Source organism: Mus caroli, chromosome 3 (assembly GCF_900094665.2).
Source record: "Mus caroli chromosome 3, CAROLI_EIJ_v1.1, whole genome shotgun sequence".
NCBI classification, from domain to species: Eukaryota; Metazoa; Chordata; class Mammalia; order Rodentia; family Muridae; genus Mus; species Mus caroli.
This window is the reverse complement of record NC_034572.1, coordinates 8,537,009-8,545,776: the sequence shown is the minus strand read 5'-3', so window position 1 is coordinate 8,545,776 and position 8,768 is coordinate 8,537,009. Positions and strand designations below refer to the sequence as shown.

General features: G+C 39.8%; 1 pseudogene; it reads left to right on the top strand.

Annotated features, from left to right (window-relative positions):
- The first annotated feature begins 1,064 nt into the window (after positions 1-1,064).
- On the top strand, positions 1,065-2,030 carry LOC110291791 (annotated as a pseudogene).
- The last annotated feature ends 6,738 nt before the right edge of the window (positions 2,031-8,768 follow it).

The window sequence follows — 8,768 nt, the reverse complement described above, 5'->3', positions numbered from 1 at the left end:
GACTCGAAGTGTTGGGCTATAGGCCAAGAACACCACAAATCAGGGGTGGAAAAGCACAGTCTGAGGCATGGGACAAATGGAGATGGCTGGCTCCCTGGCCTGTGAAGAAGCCAGGCCCATGGAGTTCCCAAGCTCTTGGACACCCAGGTGCTACAGGAAGTAGAGAAAGAGCTGAGAATGGAATCTGGGCATGTTGTCTAGACCTAAAGGGGGGCAGTTCCAGGTGGTCCCATGGTGTCCTTAGCTTAATGGCAGCAGGCTTGAACATGGTGGCAGTCATTGCTGGGAATCCAAAGAGGCTTTCTATGGGAAAATAGAAGGCAGTTCTCTAGGCAAAGGCCTTCTTCATGGCTCTCTACTTCAGATCCTGATGAAAAGAGGCAGTTCATGGTTTTAAGGCATTTACTGTCATGGCAAAAAGTGGATGTGTAAAACTGTACCCACTTCCCAGGGTGGGCCTCAGATTAAATACCTTTTGAAGAGAGGCATGTCTAGGATAGAAAGTTTATTGGCAAAGCCCTCTAGGCATCTAGTGCCTCATTAGAATGGCTATGTGACCACACCCACAGCATGTCTTTTTCCTCATCTATATGTGGAAGGGCTTCAGGTCTTGCTCTTACGTGACTGGGCCAAAAATCCATGGGAGGCTGTGATTAATAACTGAGGCCTGGTTCCCAGGAGTAGGCGAAGCTACTACTGTTCCTTCAGGGTCTCCAGGGCTTACAAGTCTGGTTCAATTAAGGACCAGACTACTCACTGTTCACTGCCCCACAACTGTGGTCATCTTATGCTTAAATTATGATGTTTTGTAACCTTTCTTCAACTTTTTTTTTCCTTTCTATTTCCTTTTCTGAGATGAACCCTGAGCCTTAAGTGTGTGGCAAAATGTTTGGTTTTAAAAAGTCTCAACATGGGGCTTAGGGAAGAAAAATGAATGGGAAGAAGCTGGTGGTATCCAGCCAGAGAACCTCCAGAGAGGGAGATAATGGGACACTGTAAAATCACTGGATACTGCAGTAGTTGAGCAGAGATTCTGAAAAGCACTCCATTTCTGAGCCTGTAGCATGGCAGGTCTAAAGAGGCGGTAAAGCCAGGTGTGGCCAGAAGAGTATAGAGAGCAGGAACATGGGCTTTACAGCTTCTACCTCATATTTGACATTGTGGGCACCCACCTAACATACAGAGATGTTCGAGTACTTTCCTTTCTTCTTGCTGATATTATTGATGACCAAGAACTTGGACTCATCTGAAATGGACATGATTTCTTATTGGCACTGGAGTGTCAGAGCCACTGCGACAAGAGTGACTTTTCACCAGCCACTGAAGCTGCTGTGTATTATCACTTGCCATGACTTGCTGCCCTACATAACTCTCAAGAAGAGATGGGCTGTGTGCCCTGATCTTGTTGTAGACAAGTATCTGGAGGAAACATCACCTTGCTATGTGACCCCCAGAGCCCTTAGAGATCCAGAATCCAGGCCTCCTCAGCCTTCTAAAACAGAGCCTCCCAACTATCCTGTGGTGTGCTTCCCCACTACATGTTCTCAAATGTATAGTAAGTAGCCAGCCCAAGGGAAAACAACACTTGAGAGCCAGTGAAGATCCCGGAATTCAGTGATACCAGACCCAAAGGAAAGCAGAGCTGTGACATCAGGCTGCAAGTTGGAAGGGAACACTGCTAGCATCAAACTGCTCTGCAAGGCAATATCTTCTCCAATAAGCAGGACACACTTGAGCACCAGTTTGAGTGCTTTAACCAGGCCAACACTATCCTCAAGTCCTGCTATCTGGGCTCCATCATCTGTGACATCAAGTTCTCTGAGCTCACCTACTTCTACCTCGACGCATTCTGGCGACACTACATTAATGGCTCATTAGTAGGGGCACTGAAAGGTGTCTTCATCACAGACTCTTTCAAGTAAGCTGTGGGCCATGAAGCTATCAAGCTTCTGATGAACATGGATGCAGAGGAGTATGAGCTCGGCCGATAGAAACTCCTGAGGAACTTGATGGTGCAAACATTACCCTGACCTTCCCCCATCTGACCTTTCTGGGAACTGTTCATACAGTCACATCTGGAGCTGACATTCTGTTCTGGGATTTGTTTTCTACCCTTTCCAACCAATCACACACCACCACCACCACCTCCCGTTTTAAAGAAAAGAGAAAGTAAGGTAGATGTGGTGTCCCTGCCCTGCCTGCAGCCATGTGCCTGGGCTTCCCTGTTTCCTGTTGCCACTTACCCTAATGTGGGTCTACAGCCACCTTACTTACCACTGAGCTGTAAGACAAGGGTATAGGGACAGGGTCTCTGGAACATAGCCTTTGTAAGTGATTGAACACTGCTTTCAGGTGCATTGAAGGGTAATCAATACTTATGGCTTTATGAGGGTTCTTAAATTTTGTCTGAAAAACCAAAGTCTGTTAGTAAAAGAGTTACGTGGGAAAAAATTTAAAGCAGCAAGGCTTCAACATTCAATTATTCTCAGTTTCTGTTTAAGGATGGGTCTCTGAGCTCACCTTCATTTACTGCAAAGACAGACGTCTATGATTAAGGCAGCAAGTCTCTGTCTAGGTTAAAACTATAGTTGCTTGTGTGTTTTGATCCAATGACAGTTTAGATAAGCAGCAGTAAGCAATTCTTTACTAGGACCTAAGATCTCCTCAGCCATTGGCTTTCATATTTTTATTACAGGCATGTGTTCTCTCTTGTGAGCAAGTCTTAATAACAACTGAAGAGTTGCTCACATAAAGCTGTGCCACTATTTGCTCCTTGGACATATTTTGCTTGGCTGCTTGGAGTTCAAAGTTGCCTAAGACTTGATGCTTGCATGGAGATATCTGCCACGGCAAAGTTTGGCCAGCAGAAAGAAAACTTCCAATTCAACTCCAGCTTGATTTCTGTATATCTTGCATCCAAAACACATAAAGTCATCAGATACAGGATCTTATCAACTAATCCTGTTGGGAAAGCAAGCAAGTGGTAAGGTACTGCATAGGTATAGTTTCAAGAATATTTTTATCTTTTATTATGTCTGATATTTAAGTGCTTAAAGCAGTGATTCTCAAGTTGTGGGTTATAATACTTTGGGCATTGAAAGACCTTTATACAGGGGTCACCCAAGATTATCAGAAAACATGGAAATGTACATTATAATTCATTATAGTAGTAAAATTACAGTCATAGAGTAGCAACAAAATTAATTTTATGGGTTGGGGTCACCACAACAAAATGAACTGTCTTAAAGAGTCTCAGCTCCACTGCCTTGAGGGAGAGTAGAGATGAAGGCATCTTTTTCTCTCTCAAATAGTATTTTTGTAATATTTTCAAATAAATTAAATGATTTGTAGTGTCACTGCCTTTTTAGATGCATCCAGAATGTCTCTTGATATTTCACTTCGAGATTTTATTTTTATTTTATGCATTACTGTTAGATTAGGTAGGAGCAACTCATTGATGGGAGATTTGGATATTATGTGTTAAAGCCTGGAAACAATCCTTTGAACTTTAAAAAATAGAATAAGTATCTAAATACAACAGTATATCTTTTTTAAAAACTGGTGTTTTGTTTTCATATAGGATAGCATTTATTTTGTTTCCAATAACATTTCAGTAATTTTGAGATTTCTTCATTAAAGAATATATTAAATCATTTTGGAATAAGTGATTTTCATACAAATAGGTATTAGATAATAGGAAGGAATAGTCATTCAGTATGCCAATCCTCACTTATTAAAATAAATATTTTGAAGAAATACCATTATAAAATGTATTTATTTTTGAAACTTTTAAAAATTTGTGTGTCCGTGTCTGTGTCTGTGTGTGTGTGTGTGTGTCTGTATGTGTGTGTGTGTGTATGTATATACCTCCAAGGCCCAGAGGGAATCAGATACCCTGAACTAGTTAGAGTCAGTTATAAGCTAGGAAACAAGTTCTTGTCCTCTGTACAAATGTACTCTTATCACCAAGCCTCCTTTTAACTTTATATGTGTGATTGTGTGTCTAAGTGTGAGTGTGTGTGTATGTGTGGGGGGGAGTTGTGATACTTATGTGAAAGTTGGAGAACACTGCAGGCATTGACCTGTCCTTCCACTCTGTGAGTCCTTAAGGTCAAATTCAGTTCATCAGTTTTGTTAGAAAGCACCATTATCCTGGGAGCCATTCAAAGACCCAAAAAGGTTTTATTTATTTATTTATTTATTTATTTATTTATTTATTTATTTATTTATTTTGTGCAAAGGAGAAATACATAAAGTTAAAGCATGATAAAAAGTATTTATTGCATTATTCATTAATTGTGTTCACAATCTTTTTCTACTTTTGTTCCATTTTTATTAATTTTATTTTTATATGTTGTAGGATCTTATGTAGTTCAGGCTGAGGACTCATTCTGCTTATCTGTAATGAAAGATAACCCTGAACTGTTGGTCCTTCTGTCTCTACCTCTCAAGTTCTGAGACTTTTATGTTTAAAAGTGGTTGTTATCATACTAACCGATAAGTTTTTATCTGAAACTGTCTTTTAAATTGTTTTCCCTTAATTTATTTGTGTATTCACTGTACATCCTGAAAGCAGCCCTCCTTCTCCTTGTAACCCTTCACACAGTCCCTCCTGGCATCCCCCTCCCGTGTTTCACTGAGGAGGGAGAGTCCCCTTCCTCTTGGGAAACACCTCACCATGCCATACCAAGTTACTGCAGGTCTTGGTTCATTCTCTCCCACTGAGTCCAGACAATGTGGCTCCGTTAGGAGAACTGGATTCAGAAGCATGCTAGAGATTCAGGGACAGCCTCAAGTCCAGTTGTTGGCAGGTTCTGTATTAAGACCAAGATGCACATTTCCTACACGTATACAGGAGAATATATTCACCTACTTTTGCTCTTTGGCTGATGATTCGGTCTCTTGAAGGACCCAAGCATCTATGTTAGTTGGCTCTGATGGTCTTCTTGGGACATCCATATACCCTTCAGTTTTAGTTTTGAGATTATAATATGATTACATTTCTTCCTTCCTTTTCCTCCATCCAAACTCTCCTTTTCTCACTATCATTCACATCAATGGCCTCAGTTTTTTAATAACTGCTTTAACATGTGTATATGTATAATATATTATTATACATATATGTTTAATATATTCAGTTTATAGAATGCTTAGGCAAAATAAGGCCAGACTCAATCTCATAGTGTGAAGAAATATGCTTGATTTTCTATAGTACTAAGCAGGCACTGCAAATTAGTGTCACAAAAGAAGTAAATGCACAACTCTACAATGCAGGAAATAATAATAATGATGAATTATAATTTAAATAGTGACATTTTTCCATTTATGTATATTTTTGTTGAATATCCTTTATTCAGTGGATAAGTTTCTCTATTCATTGTTCCTCAATGAATTATTTATACTATTTTAATGATAAATTTTGCAATGATTAGAAAACCATTTAATATTACTATAAATTATTTTTATTTTCTAATTAAAAACATTTATTATAAAATACTTATTATAATCATTGTATATACATGTGTGTCTATGATGTGTGTGCATAAAATGGAGAATGCATATGTATTGCAGTGTCTATGGTGAAATCAGGGAGTAACTTTCTCCCCTTCTACCATGTGTTTTGGCAATTGAGTTGAGGTTCACAGCATTACCTGCTTAGTTATCTTGACAGCCCTGGGTTATGTTGTCATCAATTGTTTCTTTCCCATCTAAATACATTTCTAAATATAGGTTGATTCACTACATGTCAGCACACCTCTGGTTAAAAAGTCAAAATTATTAAATTTAGTGCTTGACTTTTTCTTCTACTTCTAATTATCAAAATATTTGGAGCTTCCTTTTTACCTTTCTAGCAAAACTACTTCAGTCCAGCATTACCCTCAAACCACTTCTCTCTGCTTGACTCTAACTTTCACATCTGTATATAATAGCAAGGTGCTTCAGAGTGTTTGTGGTACAACATTTTTACCTTTGGGTTAGTAAGAATTCATGTTCTTTTTTAACCAATAAATTTTCTATCCTACATGTATACATGCCCTCTTCAGAGAGCTAGAGGCACATACCCACCAATTCTAACCAGTAAGATTAAGTGTAGCCTGGAATGAAAGCAAAGACATTCCCAGCATGGAGGAAGGTGTTTGTTATTCCTTTATTTCACCCTTTGCTGTTATTATGCACTGTCGAAATCTTATGGCCTTGCAAACATGGGAATGATAAGTTTGTAGAAAAAAAGATATTATCAAAAGTTGTATAGACCAGTGAGTGCTTAATTTCACTTTGTAAATATAATTGTGATTATAAAGTTTTACAAATGCTGTATGAAATTATTTTCTATTATGATGTCATTTTATTTTTAACATTACCTTCTACTATGGATTGAGAGATGAAATACTACTTTTATGTTTTTGTTATCCTTACCTTTCATTAGAAATTTTACTTTTCTTTCAATATTTATTTGAACATTATTGGTATAGGACACCTTGTTCACTGTGTACTTTCTTAATGATTTCTCTCTCTAATTTTGCAGCCAGAATGCCTTATTAGTTTAACTACATCCAGCCTCAAGTTAATTAAAAGTTTTCCTTCCCTTGGTTTATATTTTTTATAAATATTGGCTGTACTGGGTAGTTTTGTGTCAACTTGACACAGCTGGAATTATCACAGAGAAAGGAGCTTCAGTTGAGGAAATGCCTCCATGACATCCAACTGTAAGGCATTTTCTCAATTAGTGATCAAGGGGGAAAGGTCCCTTGTGGGTGGGACTATCTCTGGGCTGGTAGTCTTGGCTCTGTAAGAGACCAGGCTGAGCAAGCCAGGGGAAGAAAGCCAGTAAAGAACATCCCTCCATGGCCTCTGCATCAGCTCCTGCTTTCTGATCTGCTTGAGTTCCAGTCCTGACTTCTTTGGTGATGAACAGAAGTATGGAAGTGTAAGCCGAATAAACCCTTTCCTCCCCAACTTGCTTCTTGGTCATAATGTTTGTGCAGGAATAGAAACCCTGACTAAGACAAAAATTGGTACCAGAAGTGGGGTATTCCTGTAACAACCTGACCATGTTTTGGGGAGGACTGTAGAAGGACTTTGGAACTTTGGGCTACAAGATCTATTCGGTGTTCAGAACTCTGTGGGATGTTGTGTAGGAGCTTGGAAGATAATGTTGAGAACATGCAGAAGATGGAGGACTGGCTTGTGAAATTTCAGAGCAAAAGTTAAAGACTCTTTTCAGGGCCCTTGCTAGTTTGATTATGAAGATTCTGTTGTTCTGGTTAGCTGGGGCTGAAGAATCAGTTGTAATTACCAAGATACCAGAACTACTAAAGCAAAACCTTTGCATTACTGGGACTATTGATGCTGGTTAGCTTGAGCTAAGAAATTAGCGGTGATTAAGAAGAGGCCAGCATTATTGAGGTGACATCTTCTGGAAAGTGTTTTCTGAGAGCATAAAAACTGTGTTCCAGAGATAGCCAAGGTTGTACCTTGTGCTGTGGCTGGACTTGGTAATGTGTAAGAGTCACCCAGGTGGTACTGGTTTTGAAGGCATGAAGGCATCATGCAGAGCTGCTGAGGCTTGGCACTGTGAGAGGCCATGGAAGGCCATTGGTGAAGGTGAAGCCTCAGTTGCAATTGAAGGCCCAGGACTGAAGGGGTCACGCAGTGTTTTGGAGATGCCAGTACCATGAGATGACCACCAAGAACAGCAGCAGTGGAGTACAGGCATCTGGAGCCTAGAGGACGATGCGTTTGCTACAAAGAGCATGGCTGGAGAAGTGACCCAAGCCCTTGGAGGAGCCCAGAAGATAGTGAGTTGGATCCCAGACATTGGATGGTTAGAGAATGAATTTTGCTTTTGATCGGGACTGTGCCCTGATATTTTCCCTCTTGAAGGAAGAAACTATTTTAGTGAAGCCCACAATTAAGAGACTTAATTGTAAAAAGACTTTGGATTTTGAAAGAGATGGATATTTTAAAGAGATTGAAATTTTAAGAATATGTAAAACTGTGGGTCGTTTAAAGTTATTTAGACCTTGGGGATGAATAAGAATGTAAGGGTTGAGGCTTACTAGTGATGTGTTTGTGTGTCAAGTTGACAAGGGGTCAATTGTACTGGCTAGTTTTGTGTCAATTTGACACAGCTGGAGTTATCACAGAGAAAGGAGCTTCAGTTGAGGAAATGCCTCCATGAGATCCAACTGAAAGGCATTTTCTCAGTTAGTGATCAAGGGGGAAAAGCCCATTGTGGGTGGGACCATCTCTGGGCTGGTAGTCTTGGTTCTATAAGAGAGCAGGCTGAGCAAGCCAGGGGAAGCAAGCCAGTAAAGAACATCCCTCCATGGCCTCTGCATCAACTCCTGCTTTCTGACTTGCTTGAGTTCCAGTCCTGACTTCCTTTGGTGATGAACAGCATTATGGAAGTGTAAGCCAAATAAACCAACTTCCTTCTTGGTCATGATGTTTGTGCAGGAATAAAAACCCTGACTAAGACACTGGCTATCAGTAAAAACAAGTCTGTGCCTTCTACCTTCACTTGAGGCAAGCTTCCTTGGTTTCTGCTGCGTATGGCAGGCTTTCTGACTCATAAGCTTTCAGAGACACAGTACCTCCAATTTCACCTTAGGTGTAGTGGGATTCAAGCTGTGGTCCTTGTGTGTATGGAACAATATTTTATCAACATATCCACCTCCACATTGTCCAAATAACTTATCTCTCTCCACATTCAGACATAACAGAGGTTCTTGAGTACATATTTTCCTTCTTTTTTTTTTTTTTTT